This window comes from Canis lupus, chromosome 17 (genome assembly GCF_048164855.1).
Source record: "Canis lupus baileyi chromosome 17, mCanLup2.hap1, whole genome shotgun sequence".
In the NCBI taxonomy this organism is placed as follows: Eukaryota; Metazoa; Chordata; class Mammalia; order Carnivora; family Canidae; genus Canis; species Canis lupus.
The window spans coordinates 46,649,112-46,672,307 of NC_132854.1; the positions used below are offsets into that span (position 1 = coordinate 46,649,112).

Consider the following 23,196-nt stretch of genomic DNA (forward strand, 5'->3'; position numbering starts at 1 on the left):
ATATGTTGCAAAGAGGTCACCAGGGTAGACATATAAATAGACCTTGAAATGAGGCTGTAACACAAAAAGTTTGGTCATAATTTCATTCTAACCTCTACAGTAGAAAATTAGAAGAGAAAATAGGATAAGTGGATGATTCATAATGCCTGTAAGATAAAACAAATGATTTTTTTCTAAGTTCCTCCCAAAGAGTATACTACAATCTAATGAAAAAAATTCTCAGCCCTATCTTCTGGTAAACATAGCTTTGAATTGCACTGGGCTATTTCTTATAATGTCACTCACTATCAGGCTAATGGAATTACAGCAAATCACAATTTAATCAAACTAGTCCTATGGGGCACCAATACAATAGTTTTCAGATGTACAGCTATCAGGAGAGCTGAATAAAGGCATAGGTATCACGGTGTATAGAGAAATCGATTATATAATCTTTAGGAAATCCTTCCTAAATATTTTCTCTTAAATCAGAAGTTGATTTAGGGCATTGTGAATTTAATATTACGTGCCCTAACAAAAAGCTAGAGTGTGGGTCATCTTTATTGGCAGCTAAATATTATGTGGTGAGCTTGTCGGTGAGCCAGAATTAATATTTGTATTATCAAAACTGAGGAAGTCATCAATACACCAGTGCACAAAGCCACTGCAATACTCTCAGGGCCAAAGGGAAGGAGCACCACTGCTGGAAGTGTCAAGATTCTCCTTGGTTATTAATTTTGGGTCTACATAGTTCTTAGGTAGATGATTTTTTAAAATTTTTTTAATGATTTTATTTATTTATTTGAGAGAGAGAGAGATACAGCAACAGATGTCAGGAGTGGGGAGGAGAGGGAGAAAACAGGTCCCCACTGAGCAGGGAGCCCTGTGCAGGGCTTGAGTCCAGGTCGGGTCATGACCAGAGCTGAAGGCAGACACTTAACTGACTGAGCCACCCAGGCACTTCTAGATGATGATTTTTTTTAAAAGATTTTATTTATTTATTCATGAGACACACAGAAAAAAGAGAGAGAGAGAGAGAGAGAGGCAAAGATAGGCAGAGATAGGCAGAGACACAGGCAGAGAAAGAAGCAGGCTCCATGCAGGGAGCCTGACGTGGGACTCTATCCCTGGTCTCCAGGATCACGCCCCAGGCTGAAGGCAGTGCTAAACCATTGAGCCACCTGGGCTGCTCTAGATGATGATTTTTTAATGGCATAGTCATTACCTATGTCAATTGTTTGTACAAGATAAAGAATTTAACACTTCAGGATGATTTGAGCATTAGTTCATGAAGTAGAAAAAGATGACACTTTTAATTTCCTTGATTTAACAAAAAAATGTTTCTTTTTTCTTTTCTTTTTCTTACTTATGTAGTCTTCTTCATCCCTGTTTTCCTCCAGTTCTTTTGATAAAGGGCATTTATTAAATGGCCATATCTATGTGGCTCCTTGCCAAGCTCTATAGAACAGTCCATGCCTTTTAGAGCTTGCATTGTGAGACAGACAATGTGGATGTCAATAGACACATATAAGGGATACCAACCACAGAAGGAAAATGTTAAACACCTCAGTGCTTTTAAGGTACAGGGAAGTGGTCTTTTCTTCGGGACTATTCTCTCTGAAACCTACAACTTTTCTTCCTTTTACATTTCTGATGTTCCCCTTTTGCAGTCAATATTGCCAGATGTTCCCATAACCTGTGCTTTGCTTGAGATCTCTCCTAGGTTTTTTTTTAATCAGTTGAATCAATTCATCTTATAAGCTAAATTATTTTTACAGAATATTTATACATTTACAACCCCTTAGTTAGGTCTACAGTATAAACAAAGGCTGCTGTCACTCCTCTAGGCACAGCCCCATCATCTGAACCAGATGGTTTATTCTACTTATGTCAAGGTAGGAAATCTTATTTAATAGTCCTTGGGGATTTGAGAAATCAAGGCAATTTCATAAGAGAAATACTGGATGTTCTGTAGCTCAGGCTGTAAAATAGATTCCTGTGCACAAACTACATGAACTGCAGCTGCTCAGCTACTTTTTGCATGCACTCTGATTCATCTGCAATTTTATAATGTTGTCTGTTCATTTGGAAAAATATGATTACCAAATTCTGAAGTATTTATCAAGATGGGAGTTGTGAGTTTGGGGAGAACATTTATATATCTCTGACATGTAAAATTAGAAATCAACAAACAGATTATTTTTTCCATATTAACTGATGTCCATAATGTGGATGAAATCACCTGTTTGGTGGTCAGCACTTAATTTATAAGGAAACATTGACTTGGTCATAACCATTCTTTAGATGTCTGAATGCCAGTGTTTGGAAGTGTATTATGAAAGTACTACTCTTCCTTTGTATCTAATGGGAAAATTAGTGTCTATGAGGACAAATACAAATGAAGTATGCTTACGTTTTGAGTCGAAGCATCCTGAGTGTAACCGAGAGCAAAGTTTATTTTTTACATTTGTCATTCTGTTCTTCTCCCCAAAGCAGAGTCATATCACACTAAAATAAGGGCCATGCGGTAAAATATTCATTATTCCATAAGCTATGATCATATAATTATTATACTTTTATCATTTGCAAGTGACAAAAAATTCATTACAAACTGGTTAAAGAAAATCTGTCTACCTACCTACCTACCTACCTACCTATCTACCTACCTACTTCACTAATGTGTCACCTGTTTATCGTCTATCTTGAGAAAACTGGATAATATAGCTTCTGGGGCTCTATCCTTGCCCCCAGACCATATTTACTGAGAGTGGCATCAGAGCTACTATCAGAAGATGGGGATATAGATGCTGGGCATATACACAAGTGTCCACTGCATTGATGAAATTTGGTAAACTGAATTAACAAGTGTCCACTGCATTGATGAAATTTGGTAAACTGAATAAAGTAAGCTCACTAGTCTGCAGCAACATAGGATGAAGCATAATGTAATAGCAACTAGCTGCTAGGAACAATGCAGATCTGTGTTCATGGGTTAACATATATTTATTCTTATTATCCCTAATCTCAGGAGAGAACTACATTCTAGAAGGATCCTCAAATATCTAGAAAATTGCTCTATTTGACTCTAATTAAAATTTAACCTTTTTAGATAAGTTATAGTAAAACATAAATATATTCTATAATCCCTAGAGATGTAGCATGTACAGTATATTATTAATAATACTAAAGGAAATTTTTGGAAAAGGTCAGGATAACCAGCCAAGATTTCAAAATAAATGTTTGCAAATTTTCTAAACACTGATATAAAATCTGAATAGTGTCCTCAGGAATTTTTCTTTTGTATTATGTTAATAGTCAAAATCAATTGAAACATGAACTGTGTGGAGCTTTACGGACTTTTATTTAATGTATGTACTGTCAAATTTTCAAGGCAAAATGCAAAAGAAAAGCCATGCAGATTTGGATTGAATATGTAGAGGTTGAGAGAAATTAGTTACAGTGAGTCTTTTTTTTTAAGGGAAGGAGCTTATCAAGAAAAATAAACTCGAAATTGAGTTAGCAAAGATTTTGGGCTTTGGGTTTAATAAGGGTGATCATATTCCAGTTTCTTTAAGATGAATCCAGTTTATACCCATTGTCCTGGTACCACATCCTGTCCTCTTGTGAATTGTCCCAGAGTTTGTTGGTTTGCTTTTATAATAAAATTGTATTAATAGTCACATTAGGGAACCCTGGGTGGCGCAGCGGTTGAGCGCCTGCCTTTGGCCCAGGGCGCGATCCTGGAGACCCGGGATCAAATCCCACGTCAGGCTCCCGGTGCATGGAGCCTGCTTCTCCCTCTGCCTGTGTCTCTGCCTCTCTCTCTCTCTCTCTCTGTGACTATCATAAATAAATAAAAATTAAAATAAAAAATAGTCACATTAAACTACATATAAGATTGGTTTGACTTCCAGTTTTAACTTACTGTTTCTGCCACAGTTTCTATTAATACTCTGGGTGATTCTTGTGCAAACAATAATATTTTTTAATATAAAATCTAAACCATAGTCGTAGATAATTGATATTTCCTTTTCAAACCTCTATCAGATAAAACATAATTAACACCCCCCAATCAAAACAAGCTTGCAAGCTCTCTATTAAAAGGAAGCGTCTCTCCACACAGGAGTGTAGGAACAGCTTACTTCTTCCATTTTTCCACTTTGCTGTTCCTGGTGCCACTTGATGCAATAGTTTATATCCAATAGTGGCTCTGTGCAGTAGCCTGCTAGATGCATGAAGCCTCCAGGTCCCCATTTAATAGGGTAGCCATTAATCCTTGCAAATATGTGTTGGAAATAAAGGCTGAGCAGTCTTGCCATAGAAAAAATGAAGAGCAGTATGAATGCTCTTGCTAGAGTGACTTTTAAAGTGAATAGTATACATCTAAACCTATCTATTTTATTGTTTGTTTTAACTTTGCAATATACCTCTTTGGCAAAAAATGGGCTCATGTTTAGATTTAGCCAGCTGGACTCAGTTTAGATTATTTCTTTTTTTTAAATTTTTTTAAAGATTTTATTTATTTATTCATGAGGGACAGAGAGAGAGAGAGAGAGGCAGAGACACAGGCAGAGGGAGAAGCAGGCTCCACGCAGGGAGCCCAATGTGGGACTCAATCCTGGGACTCCAGGATCACGCCCTGGGCCAAAGGCAGGCGCTAAACCACTGAGCCACCCAGGGATTCCCCGGTTTAGATTATTTCAATTTTGTTGGCAACATCCACAGCATCATCAGTCAAGAGTCTGTGGAATGTATGCCTTCATCCATTGGGCCTGATTGGATGTTGACCTTGACAATGTCGATGACCTGTCACTTCATCCCAGCCTGTTTGATCAGGGGCTTATTGGCCATGACATCCACAATGAACACAAATAAGTTGTCCTGTTTTCTTCATGGCTGACTGGGTGGTCAGGGAGGACTTGATGATGGCATAGTGATCAAGCTTGTTTCTCCTGAGAGCTTTCTTTTGAGGATACGTGTGTTGCTTTCAGAGACACTGTCTTGGACGTATGTGACTTATGGATCTCCTTTTTCTGTGACTATGGATACTTTTCAAAACTGCTTTCTCGGCCTTCAAAGCCTTTGCTTTGGCTTCAGCTTTGGGAGGGGCAAGGGTTTCCTTCTTCCCCTTGGGTTCCATTTTCGTGTAAGGGAACAAAGTATATATTTAAGAAAAAAGTAATTCCTGCCCCACTGTCTATCTCATTCTCAAAAGAAATTTGAAGATGAATGTATAATTTGCACAAATATTTGTCAAGAGTTGCTAACCACTGTGGGGGCCCCAATTCACAAAAATCAGCACACACAACTCTGCTGCAGCACAGTCAACATCTACTTTAAAAATCCCAGAGTTATTTTAAATCAACTGTGCTGGTTGATGATGTTTTAATACCTGAAGCTGACATATTCTGAAGGATGCCTTTTCATTTGGATCTGATGACTTCAAATTTAAATTCACTTATTTTTATATTAAGGTATTGTTTATATACAATAAGATTCATTTAGAAGCTGAACTTCCAACTTTACCCATTTTTTTCCCCAAATTTTCATCTGCACATAGAAGAAGTTGTATAAGTGATAGCTATTAAAGTGTTGGCTACCTCAGCACTTGAAAACCTTAATGAACAGTTAGAAGATGCCTAGTTTTACATGTGTCATCAGAAACTTCAAAGAGAAAGATAAATTAATTCTAGTGATGGTTTATTTTTTTTTTCTCCTCCAATTCTTGAAGTCAGTGTAAAACTTTTGATGCGCCTTCTGTTTAAGGTGGAACTTCTGACATTCATTACTATTAATGCTTTTAAAAATTCATTTGAAAAGTTAACCACCTAAAATAAATTTATGTGTTCAATGTGATGAAAATACAAGACAAATTTGGTAGAATATAGCATAGGACTATGAATCTATCCTACTAACTTAAAAAGCCTATGAAACCTAAGTGTACTTGGAATCACTTTTGGTGCAAGTATCTGAAAACAATGATATTCCACCAATGAAATAAAATCTGTAGTTTCATTATATATATAATTTTAGTAGTATTTTTGTTAACATACATTTTAGTCAAAATATTCAACAAATGGAATACTGAAATCATCAGTTTAGAAATTTAGTGAATTGTAGTTTTTGAAAAATTCTTGTAAACTGGAAGACTGTAAAATTTACATCTGTGAAAGCAAAAGCAAAAAAAAAAAGGTGTTAAATTATGGTAGTCCAAATGGAGTATATCACTTAATTCGGAAAGTCTAAACTATTATTTGCAGCATTTTGACCTATGAGGGGAACCTTTTCATAGAGCTTATATTTTTCAATTGGATAAACTTATAGTCCTTGCTAAAGTGGAACACAATTAATGAAGTCTGTGATTTTGCATTATTTGAATTTAGGAACACTTAAGTTATTATGAGTAGAGACATTTTTTGTGCATTTTCTCTTAAAAATATTTATTAAAGAAGGAGGTTTTAAATGGAGAAAAGGAATTAATCTTTAAAAATATTTTTGGACTGAAATATTTTTGCATTTCAAAATGAAAAATTTAAGAATATCCTTCTCTTTGCAGGTCAGGTAAGATCAGATACCTGATCTTACCAGGTATCTCAGCACCTATATAAAAATATTTCCTCTATTAAAAATATTAAAAATATAATGACCTAAAGAGAAGAATTATTTGAAGGTGGGGTCAATTTCAGATTTATCTTCATAGTCATCTTCAAAGTTGCCTTATTAAAAGGTTTTAAAAATCACATCATAAAATAATTCTTCACAAAATACACATTATAATAGAAACAGATATAACTAAGACACTATAACCTAAGTGTGAACAAAATCTAAATATAGAGATTGTTTTGCTTATGTATTTACAATTTTTTTTATTTTTTTACTTAATTTTTACTTAAAAATGAATAGATATATTTTAATTTTTAGAAGTATTTTTTTGCTTTGATGGGGTGCCTCAGTGGCTCAGTTGGGTGAGCATCCGACTCTTGATTTTGGGCTCAGGTTATCATTTCAGGATCCTGATTGTGAGCCCTGAGTCAGGCTCCACACTCAGTGAGGAATCTGCTTGCGATTCTTTGTCTCTGTCTCCCTCTTCTTGCCTGTGTGAATGTGCTCTCTCTCTCTCTCAAATAAATAAATCCTTAAAAAAATAAATAATTTCTGCTTTGAAAATAAAATACAATTTTATAGATATACCAGTGTTCTTAAATATTGGTAAATGACTTTAAATACATATATTTAATACATTTAATATAATGATTTGGTTCATTCTGTCAAAAAGTGTATCAGTAAATCCAGTGTTTCACTGATTTTTGTAAAGTAAGCCATTGCACACTGAACTTTCTATTAGTCTGGCTTTATCTAGGATTAAATTTCAGAACAACTAGATGCATATATATATATGACAATTGTCCCAATGCCTCTTACCTCAGTAGATATTTATATATATATTTCAATCCCTGGCAAATATCTGTAACAAAATTAGCTTATACTGTCAATTAAAAGAGGAATAATTGAGTTAGGGAGAGGTGAACATCTTGAGAAATTGAGGGAAATAAGGATAAATTTCTGAAGTAAATGTTCTAGCTCTATTCAGAGCAACACCAGATAGGTGGAATTTTTTTTTTTTTTCCATTGAAAGATGGGTATGAGGATACTTGAAATATCAAGATCAGAGAAAAAAAAAACACTGATTTAATCTGAATAAATCTCTATATTTGCATTCCATCTCATTTATTAGTCCTAGTCCTCCAAGTAATGTACTGACTCATAGCAACATGCGAAAGTGGTAAAATCACCCAACCTAACTTTTAAAGCTAGGAATCAGGTGGAGCACTCATTTTCAAAATGTCATGGTTGAGCTAGATTTCCCACTCAGTCTCAGTTAAATTTCTTTTTGTATGTATTTCCCCTTCAGGTTTCCTTCTCAGATTTTAAAGGCATGAGAGAGATGTTTAAAGAGGAAGGTGTTAATGATGATGTTAAAGTATTAGTACCAGTCTCCATAATATATTGCAATTTATTTCTGATTTCTAAAGAAAGTCAATGTTTTTAAAAGAATTATTTTTAGACTTACCTTGAAAATCATTCATTCATTCAATAAATATTTACTATTTTTTTATGTTAAAAAGCATTTATAGCTCTAGAGTATGATGACACATGTGATATCTATAGGTATAGGTACTTATTTTTTTTCTGTCCATTATAATTGTAAAATGAATCTCATTGAGGTGATAGAGACACTATTTAGTTTTGAGTTGTTGGTTTTGCATAGTTTCCTTAGAAAATTCTGGCAAAGTGATTTGTGTTCTGAAGATAAAATTTGTAAGCTAAATTTGTCCTTGAGTAGAAGATTGACCATATATAAAGTGATCAAGTGTTGCAAGGATTCCACTATGAGGAACTTCATTCCACTATCAGAAAATTTTGGATTTAGAATCCAAAGCATTTTTAGCATTGAAGGCATTATTTTTATAATGCCAGTATATCTGCAAAAAGGCATGTGACTGTAAAAACCCAGGAGCTGCATGTGGGCTGGTGTTTTAGTCTTTGATCCCTTTGTCAGCTTAGCTATGATGACTGCATTGGGAGAGGCTTTTTTTTGCCTTTTAATTCAATTTAATTTTTCTATTGTATTGAGAAACCATTGATATACAGTATTGAGTAAATTTCATTTGAATATACTGTGAAGTGATTACCACAATAGGGTTAGCTGATCTCCATCTTCATATATAGAGACAATAAAAATAAAAAAAAATAAAAAAAGGAAAAGGAAATTTCTCCTGTGACAAGAACTCTTAGTGTGGAGGCCGAGAAAGTTAAGGCCATTCCACCTCAAGTTTAGCATTAGCACAAGTACAGCCATGTTAGGCCCCTGCGAATAAGAGCTGAACTTTACAGGAAAAGCTGCAGAATGTCCTCGGCAGGGAATCCCATATCAGAAACACAACAGAGCTCAGAATTGCCCTTGGCAGAGAATCCCATATCAGAAAGACAACAGAGCCCACACCTGTGGCAGAAAGTCCCATATTAGATTGAGAGCAGAGCTCAATGCCCTTGAAAGCCCCATATCAGAATGTAAACAGAACTTGAGAAATTCCTCCACCCCTTCTGAAAATCCCCTAGACCAGCCCATAAAAAACCCAGCTGTAACCCACTTAGGGGTCCAAGTCCTTACTCCACTGTGTTGGGTGTACTTGGACCCAAGCTCGAGCTTGCAAATAAACCCTGGTGCTCTTGCATCGTTGTCGGCTCCTTGGTAGTTTCTCGGATTTGCAATCTTGGGCACAACATTAGAATGTAATCTCTTAAAATTTTTTCTATATATCATATAACAATGATATTAGCTGTAGTCATCATGTTATACATTATATCCCTAGTATTTATTTATCTTTTAACTAAATGTTTGTACCTTTTGACTATATTCCTCCAATACAGTCCCCCCCACACCCTCCACTTCTGGTAACCACAGATTCCACATATAAGTGAGATTAGACAGTATTTGTCTTTCTCAGTCTGACTTACTTCACTTAGCATAATGCCTTCAAGTTCCATCCATGTTCACACAAACAGTAGGATTTCCTTTTTAAAAAAATGGCTGAATAATATTCTATTGTATTTATATACCACAATTTCTCTATCCATTTGTTCATTGATGAATACTCCTATTGTTTCCATATCTTGACTATTGTAAATAATGCTGCTTTGAACCTAAAGGTATAGATACTTTTCTGAGTTGGTGTTTTTTTTTTTTTTCCCCTTTGAATATATTCCCAGAAGTGGAATTGCTGGATCATATAGTTTTTTAAAAAACTTTTCGAGGATCCTCTATACTGTTTTCCATAGTGGCTGCACTAATTATGGAATCCCACCAACCATGTACAAAGATTCCCTTTTCTCCACATCCATGCCAGCATTTGTTATCTTGTCTTTTTTGATAATGGCTATTCTAAAAAGGATGAGATAACATCTCATTATTGTATTAATTTGCATTTTCCTAATGACTAGTGATGTTGACTTTTTTTCATATATCTTCTTTGGAAAATGTTTACTCAGGTTCTTTGCCTATTTTTAAAATTGGGTTATTTATGGAGTTTTTTGCTATTAAATTGTATGAGTTTTTATGTATTTGGGAAACTAATCTTTTATCACATATGTGGTTGGCGAATACTTTTTTCTCATCCCATAGATTGTCTTCACTTTGTTGATTTTTTTTCTCTGTGCCAAAGGTTTTCAGTTTGATATAGTCTTTGTTTACTTTTTATTTTGTTGCTCATGCTTTTTAGTGGTCATGTCCAAAAAAATTATTACTGACCCATGCCAAAGAACTTTATTCTTATGTTTGCTTCTAGGAGTTTTGTGGTTTCAAGCCTTAAGTCTTTAATCTATAGGAAGTTAATTTTTAGGAAAGGTGTAAGTTAAGGTTCCATTTTCATTTCTTTATATATGAATATCCTATTAGCTTAGCACTATTTATTGAAGATTCTCTCCTCCATGGAGTATTCTTGGCTCCCTTGTCAAATATTAGTTGACCATATATGCTTCAGTTTGTTTCTGGGCTCTTGATTCTGTTCTGTTGGTCTGCTTGTCTGTTTTTATGTCATTACCATACTATTTTGATGAGTATAGCTTTATAATATAGGTCGAAATCAGGAAGTGTGATGCCTTTTTTGTTCTTTTTTTCTCAGGATTTCTTTAGCTATTTGTGGTTTCTTATGGGGGTTTGGTATAAATTTTGCTTCTATAAAATACCATTGAAATCTTCATAGACATATTATTGAATCTATAATACCTTTCATTAGTATTGGCATTTTAAAAATATTAATTCTTCAAATCCATGAGCATAGGATAACTATTTATTTGTGTCTTCACTGATTTATCAATATAGCATAGTTTTCAGGATATAGATATTTTACTCCCTTAGTTAATTTATTCCTTAAGGTGTTTTTTTTTAAAAAAGATTTTTTTAATGCTATTGTTAATGGATCAGTTTATTTATTTTCAGAAAATTTATTGTTAGAGTATAGAAACACTTCTGATTTTTGTCTATTAATTTTATATTCTGCAATTTTATTGAATTCATTGATTAGATCTAACAGATTTTTTATTGAGTCTTTAGGATTTTCTCTTTATAAAATCATATCACCCACAAATAGAGACCATTGTACTTCTTCCTTCCAATTTTGATGCCATTCATTTATTTTTTTGCCTGACTATTCTGGCTAGGACTTTCAGTACTATGTTGAATAGGATTGGTCAGAATGAACACCCTTGTCATGTCCTGATCTTAAAGGAAAAGCTTTCAGTGTTTCTTAACTGAGTATAATATTAGCTGTGGGCTTATTATATAGGCCTATATTATGTTAAGATGTGTTTCTTCTATGGCTAATTTGTTGAATTTTTATCATGAATAGATATTTGAGAGAGAAACTTAAAAAAAAAAGATAAATTTGATCCTAAAAATTGTCCTCTTCTTGTTGAAGTCATTGTGTATATTTAATTGCTCATACTGGGACTATAATTGGCAAACAGAGAATCATTTCCTGATAATTCTCAGGAGTAATGAATGTTTTGAAAGTTACACATTAGCAGAGAATATCATTCTTGAAATAGAGTATTTAGTGATCTATGTGCACACAGAGAGAAAGAATACCTTTTGACTTTAGAAGCAATGTTGACTCTGAATTCAACATCTTAAAAATTAGCCATCATGAACACATTGATAGTTTTCAACAGTTCATTAATGGAGTTGTGGGACAAATTAATGATGACATGGAAACCAGGGGATGCAACAAGACGTACAACAGATAAGATCAAAACCAAGGTAGAGATACTTCTGAATAGAGACACTTTCTTTAATCTTCTTAGATACAGTGAGAAGAATAATACCAAAATCATATTTTATTTGATCCATTCCCTAGTATGTATATATTTATGTATGTATGTTTGTATGTATGTCTTTTTGTTTTTTATCAACCTGAGATATGCTTTTTATTATCATATAAAATATACATTTTGAAAAGTTTTGACACATGTATACCCTGGCTACATCATTGCTGCATGAAACTATAAAACATATTTATCCCCCTCAAGATGTCCCTTAACCATGGCCCCAGGCAAATGATGGTTTGATTTTTGTCACTATAGATTAATTTCCACTTTCTGGATTTATGAATTTATATATATACATCTATATATGTCTACCTATCTATCAATCATCTATTTACAAATGGAATCATACAGTATGTTCTGTTCAGTGTGGCTTTTTTCACTCTGCACAATGATTCTGAGGTTCATTCACTTTGCTATATATGTCATTAGCTTCTGGTTGTTGTCTAGTATTCATTGTACTGCTAAATCTTATATATTATGTATCCATTCACCTATTGTTGGATACTTGGGTGGTTTACCATATTTTGGCTATTGTGAATAAAACAGCTATGAAAATTAATGTGGTATCTTTGTGTGGACATATGACAGACAACCCAATAAACATAGGCAAAAGGTTTAAGCAGACATTTCACAGAAGATGTATGAATGACCAATAAGCATAGGAATGATGCTCAATATATTTGTCACTAGGAGAATACAAGTAAAAACCTTGGTCTGATACTACTACATACCAATTAGAGTGGCTAAAATTTTAAATAACTGAAAATGCCAAGTTCTGGCAAAATATGGGAGTGCTGGAACATTAATAAACTATGCAATAAACTTACTAATAAAATGTAAAATTGCATAACCACTTGGAAAATTATTTGAGAGTCTCTAAAATAACTGAAAATACATCTATCATACAACTCAGCTATATCTCACCTGGATGTTTATGCAAGAGAAATAGTCTTAATTTAAAAACAGCATATTGAATGGAAATCTGAGCCTTGTTATTCTGACCGTGTGATCTTGGGAAAGCTGGTTAACCATCCTGAGTTTCAATTTCCTCATTGTTAAAATTGAGAATAAATAAGATATATTCACAAAGAACCTTGCATAGCACCCCAAATATACCAATTCTCAGTAAATACTAGCTACTTTCCTCCATACGTTATTTATTTGGCTTAAAACTTTCAACCCACAGTGTGTATCCATTCTCTCTAAATTCTTTTACTCAGTTTTCTAAAGTTTTAAACCTCTAAAAACTATGAAGTGTAAAAATCTAAGCCTGGTGGATCTAACCACAGGAAATAGTAACAATCCCTCAGAATTAGGTAGGAATTTCACCATCAGAACATTGTTCAGCTACTGTCTCATGGAAGCAAGACACAGGGTAGACTTGGGAAGAAGGCAAAGACACCAACAGGCAAGTGGAGAGGCCCCTACTTGATTCTTCCTTAGTAACTCTCTTGTGACCTTTGTAATTACAAATTTGGAAACAATTGTAATATATTCTGTGCTTTATTTATATTGTTCATGTCTCAAAATTCCTATAAGTCTCTTCAGACTTGGTGGGCAACATATAAGTATTTGTTTAGTTAACCATTGGTATTTATGGAGTAAGGAAGTACTTGTAAAACTAAGCAGTAGGAACAAATGTTAGCTACAAGATCTCACTTTAACCTCGAGAAAACAGGTCATGAGTATGTCAAATACTTTATTAACAGAGTGTTATACAGAAGGTGAGAGTTTAACGTGTATTTTTTTTTTTCTAGAATATTTGGGAAAGATGTCAATGAAAAGGAGGTGTATGGTGAAGCAGCTAGGCATATCCCATGTGTGTTTGAGATTTGTTTTGTAAGCAAGTGTATGAGGCAGTGTTGTTTTGAGTCAAACTAAGACAAAATAGAGCAGCCAGCTCAAATGGAGGCTTTACATAATTGGGGCATGTGGAAGAAGTGTGGCAAGATAAGCAGTGGCCAAATGATAAGCAGATAGCATTTATACTTCAGGTATGGAGCTTTTGAACATTTTACTTGTGATTGCAGCACGATCAAAGATGTGTTTAAGAAAAAATAAATCTGTAGGCAGGTTAAGCTAGATTGAGCATCTGGAGGTAGCACACACACCAGGAGAATATTTGGGCAACTTTTGTGATAATCTAGGATCAGTGCTAATCTTTTAACTCCATACTTTTCACTCTATTCTTGTTCTGTGGCCTTTCATAGTCCTAGCTTTGTAATAATCCTTATTCCCCTGACTTTGCCGTGAACTTGGCCTACCATACAAAAGCTGAATTATCAGAATGTAAGGTCAGACCCATTAACCTTTGAGGAACATTTCAAAATTAAGGACATGTTGTGCTTTTTAGTGGGAACAAGATGTGTAAATACAGAGAATTATCAGCAGCTGTCATTTTAGAAGAAAGATCTTTCTCTTTGTTGTGCTGTGTCTCCTGAGGAACAATTGAAGGTCATACTATTAAAAGTGCTGATATATTATAATATTTGTATCAGCTAATTAAATCTGGACTATCAAACATCTTCTATTTTGCCTGACACTTTCTCTCTGAACTCCCTGTGTCTCTACTCAGTAAATACAGCAGACAAACAAACAAATAATAATACTTTCAGCTGTCAGGGCCAAAACCAAAACATTATTATGTAACCCTTTGTGTATATCACTGCATGTGTTAAAGTAAATCACTTATTTTACTATTTTATATTTTTAGTTATTTTATACTTTTTAATAAGTCATCAGGGAGAATAATTTAAATGTATGTCTTCATTCTGTATTTGTTTTATCAACCAGATTATTCCTGAAAATTATCTGGGGTTTCTCAAGTACCCCATATACTTGTAAACACTAAAGAAAACAGTGATAAGGAGACGTGTTTCTTTTAAAAACTATTACAGAAATGAAACTAGCTCTTTTCAATAGTTACCCAGTTTAAGGTTTTGTGCTCATAATTTAGTCTTGAGTGATTTAAGAATTTCCAAAGTATTATCACAGAATAAACTCAGGAAATATCAGCCTGTCCAAGAGGGTCACACATGCAACTTTACAAATGATAGTCACATTCTGAGGTTGCTAAGAACATGTCTACAAAGTCTTATTCAGCACTACCTTGATGTTAACCTTCTGCTTTACCAATTTATCTCAAGGAAAGTTTTACTACCACCATTATTAAAACAGTGTCCCACAAAATAAACCCATAAACCATATGCTCCTTCGTTTTTGAGGTCCCTAAGTCTTCACCAATAAATTCTATGGTGAGCTTCTCCAATTGAGTGGAACTTTGCTACATAAGCTTTGCTAATTTTCTCTGCTTTGGGAATTTTTTCATCTATCATGCTTTTAGGTACTCAACTCTTCTCATTGATTTCAAATTAAGCTTTTATTTATTTTTCCAAGGAATTCTATTCTTAAAAAAAGAAAAACTAAATAAACTGAAATGAAAATTCTTGTAGAGGTTGAAGCCATAAGTAATGTCTCTATCAATATCATTTCTTATCTTCCTTATCCTTTCCTTCCACTGAATGGATTCAGTTGAATATTGAGGACATGTGTGAACAGGACAGGAGGGGACTTTCTCTTGCCTACTCCCCAATTCTGGGCTCCAGGTAACTTAACTCTGCTGAGTAAAGAGAGCTTCTGTGTTTGGTGACTGTTACTATTTTAACTTTTAACTGATGCTGTCTTCCAAGACTATCCAGTACTATTTAGTAAACAAATAGAGCAGGGATTTAAACAAGAATTTGGAGAATCCTGAGTATAAAATAAAGGTTGCTGGTTCCATACTTCCCCCTCTTCAATAATCATACAAAACAGAGCTGCATGCATATAATTTCCTTGACATTAGACAAGACCGTACTTGAACCAACATATCAGTAAATTTATTTTCTTCAGTTCTGTACAACCCAACTCATCCCCATGTTCACTTTAATGCCATTTCCTCTCACTAAAACTAGTGGAAGTAATTAGCCGGTAATTTGGAAATCTGGTTTGCCGCCAGTGTGAACCTGATCTAAAATTGGTTTATTCAATTTAAAGCAACTTTATTGCATTTAGAGTGAAAAGGAGAAAGTATATTGCCTCCAACAGGTCTCCCATATTATGAGTGACTGGAAACACAAGGGATGTTTATGTTGTAAACATCTTAACCTTAGTAAGTGTATGTTATGAGTTTGTGAGATAAATAGCTATATATACATAAAAATTATAATAATATATATGATATTAGAATATGGGTTAGTTAATAATAACATAATTAATGATAAATCACTTAAATATAAAACTTGGCTCTGAATTCTCTTTATTATAGAAGACTATTACATAATTCTCTTATAGCATAAGAAATCATACTTTTTAAAAATCAGTTTTTAAACTAAACAAAGGGTGCTTGGGTGGCTCAGTTGGTTAAGTGTTGGCCTGGTCATGATCTCAGGGGCCTGGAATCCAGCACACATCAGGCTTCCCACTCAGGGGCAGTTTGCTTCTCTCCCTGCCTCTGCCCCTCCCCCTGCTCATGCTATCTCTCTCTCTCTTTCTTTCTCACAAATAAATGAAATCTTAAAAAAATAAAGTAAACTAAACGTAGGAGTACAAGTCATGAGATTATCTATATTAAATTGTATCCCTAAAGTTATTTGTTCTTTTTTTCAACTCATGCTTTTAATTCTATCAATTGTGATTCCAATTACCCATTAAAAACAGCATAAAAGCTTTGTAATAGAACTTACAGTCATTGAACAGGATATGTTAAAGATATTTTAATAAAATGAGGAAAAGACCTTGATTTAATAAGTAGACAACTATATGAACAGCACAATCATATACATGTGTAAATTATCTATTGGAAAACCCTGTAAATTGTATTTCAAAATATTAAAAATGTTTACTTTTGGGCTGAAAAAGAAGATTGGCTAACTTTGTTTCCTATCTCATAAATTTTTACAATCCCAAAACATTTAAAGTGAGAAATTACTAATTTACTATCAGGAAAATAATATCTTAATTTTAAATGAAATAAATGTGACATGCATAACAACAATCTCACACATAGTAGGTATTCAGAAAACATCAAATCCCCTCCCTACTCAGACAGCATCAAAGAAATGGGTAAAGATTCATTTTGTTATCAATGAAAACATAAATTGTCTAGAAACCAACTGTACTCAAATGTCTTGCAGCCTTGGCTAAGAAGAACAGCATAAAACTTAGAGACAGGGGTGAGCCCTGGGCATGAAGAGCCTTCACAGGAGAAAGTTAAAATGACTCATTGATGCACTGGGGTCTAATTAAGCAAGTGAAGCATGAGGGTGATATCATCAAAAATTGTTCTAACGGTAGGGAAGCGATTATGGAAACTATTGCAATGGTCAAGTTCACTCATAATGAACACATGAATAAGAAACTGTGCATTAGCCACTGAAAGCAAAGTTTTATCTGGACCATATTTTTTTCAGTGATAACAAGCAAAGTCAAATGCTTACTCCAGTTTGCATTTTGAAGGAAAAGTGAAAGGTCAAGGTTTCAAATGACCATAGGACTCCAAATAAAATTTTCTGTCGGACAAATATGGTCAAGGACCTATAGATAAACTGAATTTTTTTTAAAAAAGGACTTAAATAATTTTGGCTTCACCTGGAACGCATAGATAAGCATAATGCAATACAAGCAAAAGAATAAATGTATATTTGTCTTTAACTCACATGTACATCTCTTCTCACACCTCAGGGCTTTTTGGCTTTTCTATTTTGTTCTCTCATGGTACATCTCACTAATAAACTAATGGAGTGCAATGGTCAGAGGTAATATCTTTAGCAGAATATCACTTCATTTATTTATGGGTTTGTTATTCATTTACTCAATATACATTTATTGAGTTTTCTTCTAAAAAAAAGTGTATTGTTGCAATTGCTGGAGATATAATAGGTAATTAAGCTAGACAAGTTTCCACAGTCATAAATTGATATTCTAGACAAGGGAAGATAGATAATAAATAAGTGACACAATGGGGCTGAAGTGGGCTGCTGCACATTTGACTCACACTGCGAGAAGGATGTGTATGGAAAATGCAGTGCTGCCCCTGAAGGGACACTTGATAGCTCTGCGGGACTCAGTGATGCTGCTGGGTGTTTAGTTTGGTTTATTCCTTAGGCAAGGCTTCTGGGTAATGAAGCTGTTTTCTCTGGATTGTCTTAGTCTCCCTCCTCATCACTGGCTGTGGACCCCTAGCCCCCTTCCCCTCTCTCCAAGTTGCACAAGAACCTGGGTGTCTGCCCCAGCGTCTGCCATGGGTTGATTTTGTCCTTCTATGTTGAGTCTTAATTAGGTGACTTTCTCATACAGGCACTGAGAGAGGTGCAATGAGACTGAACCTACAAGCCTCCCTGATCAGGCTAGGCTATCAAGTTTATTTTGGTATGTCTTGAGCTGCCACTGATATGGAGGGAGAAAATGCTAGGAGACCTTAATTATGCTATTTGCTACTTGGAAACCGGGAGGTTCAACATAATGACTCTGAAATTTCTCCTAAGATAATCAATAAGTTGAAGGGGATCTCAAATAAAAATAAGAGAAATTTAACTACAAAATCTGAATTTAATATGGAAAAATAAGCAAGTAAGAGTATCCATAAAATTTCTGAAAATGAAGACTCATGTTGAAAGACTAGCTCTACTTCATTATAACACATTTCATAAAATTATAATGCTTTTTAAAGTACTGTAATGTTGGGGCACCTGGGTGGCTCAGTCAGTTAAGTATCTGACTCTTGATTTTGGCACAGGTCATGATCTCAGTGTCATGCAATACAGCAATACGTGGGGCTCCAGGCTCAGCATGGAATCTGCTCAAGTTTCTTTCCCTTTGCTCCTCCTCCCTGCTCTCTCTCTCTCTCTCTCTCAAATAAATAAGTAAATATTTAAAAAAAATAAAGTACTCTAATGTTGATTCATAAACAGATTATTGGAAAATAAGATAAAATGTATACATATACCTAAAACATAGAAATTTATTGAAATATAAAATTGGAGTTTTATTTTTGTAATAAACGCTATTTCAACAATTGTGTAAATCAATGAAAAACAAATAAATTTGAATCCTATGTCATACTTTTACTCCATGGAAAAGTCCATATGGATCAAATATTTAAGTATAAAAATAAAAAACAAAAATTCTAGGAAAAAATTGAAAGAATATTTCATTCTTTCCAATATTTAAAAAATATTGGAAAATGGACAGGGCTTTTCTCAGCAGGTGCAAAACTCAGAATCCATAAAATAGAAAAATTAAAGCCAGTATATGTTTTAAATTCCACAGCAAAATGAATATGTTTAGTTAAAAGACAAATATTAACTTGAAAAATATTTCCAACTCGAAAAACATAAGACTAGTATCCTAACACATGAAAAGCTTCTCTAACTAGTGAAGAAACACTTGGCATCAGTAGCAAATAGTGAGCCAATATGGCTAGACTTCACCACAGACGATTAATTATAAATGTTTAATCCATAAAGGATGAGCAAAATCACTTTTTAAGAAAAGCCATGCATGTTAAAATTAATATTACTTTTTACCTAAATTATTATTAAACTGTAGAACATATTGATCAGGATATGAAAAATTAGAAACTGTCATATATTGCACAAAATTTAGCAAGATGATTTATATAAATCCTCCTGAATACCTCTGCTTAGTCCTGACACTCTGTTCTAAAACACCCTATACTAGTTTTCATCTATTTGGACTTCTTCCTTCCTTCCTGAACACACTCTCTCTTGTATGAAGTCTCTCCTTCCTCTGAACTCCTTATGAAACTTTCATGTTATCATCTATATTTAAGTATATTGAAAATTGTCGAACTATGTTGTAATCATCATGAAGTTTGAACCATATCTTATTTTCTTAATAAACCCAGTGTGTTGGGGATCCCTGGGTGTCTAGGCGGTTTGGCGCCTGCCTTTGACCCAGGGCTCGATCCTGGAGTCCCGGGATCGAGTCCCACGTCAGGCTCCCTGCATGGAGCCTGCTTCTCTGCTTTTCCCTCCTCCTGTGTCTCTGCCTCTCTCTTTGTCTCTGTCTCTCTCTCTCTATGTCTATCATAAATAAATAAATAAATATTTAAAAAAATAAAATAAACCCAGTGTGTGAACGTTCTACTTGTTAATAGTAAAAAATATCTACAATATGGTTTTGATTTGTATTTCCCTGATGGCAAGTGATGCAGAGCATTTTCTCATGTGCATGTTGGCCATGTCTATGTCTTCCTCTGTGAGATTTCTGTTCATGTCTTTTGCCCATTTCATGATTGGATTGTTTGTTTCTTTGGTGTTGAGTTTAATAAGTTCTTTATAGATCTTGGAAACTAGCCCTTTATCTGATATGTCATTTGCAAATATCTTCTCCCATTCTGTAGGTTGTCTTTGAGTTTTGTTGACTGTATCCTTTGCTGTGCAAAAGCTTCTTATCTTGATGAAGTCCCAATAGTTCATTTTTGCTTTTGTTTCTTTTGCCTTCGTGGATGTATGTTTTGTAAGAAGTTACTGTGGCCAAGTTCAAAACGGTGTTGCCTGTGTTCTTCTCTAGATTTTGATGGATTCTTGTCTCACATGTAGATCTTTCATCCATTTTGAGTTTATCTTTGTGTGTGGTGAAAGGGAGTGGTCTAGTTTCATTCTTCTGCATGTGGATGTCCAATTTTCCCAGCACCATTTATTGAAGAGACTGTCTTTTTTCCAGTGGATAGTCTTTCCCCCTTGTCGAATATAGTTGACCATAAAGTTGAGGGTCCACTTCTGGGTTCTCTATTCTGTTCCATTGATCTATGTGTCTGTTTTTGTGCCAGTACCACACTGTCTTGATGATCACAACTTTGTAGTACAACCTGAAATCTGGCATTGTGATGCCCCCAGATATGGTTTTCTTTTTTAAAATTCCCCTGGCTATTCGGGATCTTTTCTGATTCCACACAAATCTTAAAATAATTTATTCCAACTCTGAAGAAAGTCCATGGTATTTTGATAGAGATTGCATTAAACATGTAAATTGCCCTGGGAAACATTGACATTTTCACAATATTAATTCTGTTAATCCATGAGCATGGAATATTTTTCCATCTCTTTGTGTCTTCCTCAATTTCTTTTAGAAGTGTTCTGTAGTTTTTAGGGTATAGATCCTTTACTTCTTTGGTTAGGCTTATTCCTAGGTATCTTATGCTTTTGGGTGCAATTGTAAATGGTAGTGTCAGTTTTCAGTTTTCAGATTTCAAACATTTTCTAATTTGGTACCAAAATAATGCCCGGGGCTGAGTATCACTATTTACTTTATTTTACTGATGAAGAATTGAGTCAGGTCATGATGACATATTGACCAGAGTCTTCATCATAGGAGTTTTTGGAGAGACAGAGAAACAGAGAGAGAGAAATATAGATAGCTCAATCCTGGCTCTTCCACTTATTGGTCTTATGAATTTTAGTAATTTAGTTAAGTTCTTTAAACTAGTTTTCTTATCTATCAAATGGAAATGACAATGATATCTACCTTGGTGTTTCTGAAAAAGTAAACAAGAAAATAAAAATAAAGCTTTGGGCACATTGACCAGCTGCATAGTGCTTAACTACAGTGACAATTATTATTTTTCAATAAATACAGCTTTTTATTAACTAGAGTTTTTTTTTTTTTTTTTTTTTTTTTTTTTTTTTTTTTTTTTTTTTTTTTTTAACAATCTGGCATTCTGATTCAGCCTCTTTGTAGGTAACCCAAATACTAGTGGTGGATCATTTTTGGTGATAGATTCATGTGAATTCAATAATTGGAATATATTTAGTGCTTTACAAATGCACTTTTCTCATCTATAATTCAATCAAAGAACCAGTAATAATCAGGTAAAATGAGAGTTGGCATTGAACAACTTCATTATTCATTATTTCTCTAGCATCAGCCTTTCACATCTGTTCTTGGTTGCATTGAATATAGTGCATGAATGATACTTACTTTGATTAGTGTCTATTCTTTTTTCCTAAGGCTTCATCAAAACATTTGTCCAATATCAATATGAATTTCTCTCTAGCTCTTTCTTTTTGTTTTTGTACAGAATTTAATCTTGCTCATCCACACACAGTTTAATTCTCTGAATCACCAGATCTTCTTGTCAAAAGTCCCAAATCCAGTGAAATAATAGATCATCAATTCCTATTGTGAAGAGACTGTATATGAGAAGTAGCTTTAATTTAGAAGTTGGTTTCTGTTAGGAGGAGAGAGAAAGTTCCTTTATCTTTTTTAGTCACTGAGTTATGGTTGACATAAAGACAAATGCTGGCAACAACAATGTTAAATGTGGAAATTTGGAGGCAAGGATTGTTTTATTGCACTAATATATTCCCTCTTTAATTGTGAATAATGAAAACTAACATTATGCTATTAAAACAATAGCTTTAGCAATAATTTAGTTATAGCTTGCTATATAATCATTTTCTTTTTTTTTCTTTTTTTTTATTTATTTATGATAGTCACACGCACACACAGAGAGAGAGAGAGAGAGAGAGAGAGGCAGAGACATAGGCAGAGACATAGGCAGAGGGAGAAGCAGGCTCCATGCACCGGGAGCCCGACGTGGGATTCGATCCCGGGTCTCCAGGATCGCGCCCTGGGCCAAAGGCAGGTGCTAAACCGCTGCGCCACCCAGGGATCCCCTATAATCATTTTCATAATTATTTTCTTTTTAATCTGGAAATCAAAAGTAATAATTTCATGTTCACAATAGCTTATGAGAAGGTAGCTATAAACTCCAATAAGGAAAGAAAAGTTAAACATAAAATTATTTTTATATAATTGTTATACATTTATTTATATATTACATACATATTATATGCTTTAGAATTTTTATTTATAACATGTTGATACTTAGTTGCATCTTACATCATAGGTTAATCAATTAAAATTCAATCCAACCACAAGAAAGTCAAAATCTGTAATAATGATATATAAACTAAAATATAGCTGCATGGAAATAACTTTTCAAGGTCCGAAGTCAAAATTCTGAAGATCTGACATAGATAGTAGAAATTGGTTCTAAGTTGTTATAGGACAATAAGTTGTATGCTTAAATTGAAATAATCTGAATATATTTATTCCTTTAACAATTTTTTTTTTATGTTTACTGTGTCTCAGAACTCTGCTCTACGGGTAAAGAATACTGTGGTAAAGCAAAATTTAGTTTTCTTGAATGCATCTATTTAGATAAAAAATAATTGCTGACATACAATTTTATTTACACATTATACTTACATTGTCTTAGCGATACTAAACTGTATGGAGTGATTAATATAATTCGGGTACTGAATT

The 23,196-nt window shown here is 34.0% G+C and overlaps 1 long non-coding RNA gene across 1 annotated transcript in view; it reads left to right on the plus strand.

The window, feature by feature from the left end:
- Positions 1-23,196, plus strand: part of LOC140608414 (uncharacterized) — a 147,139-nt gene that overhangs the window by 80,746 nt on the left and 43,197 nt on the right. The gene's annotated exons all lie outside the window — the stretch shown is intronic.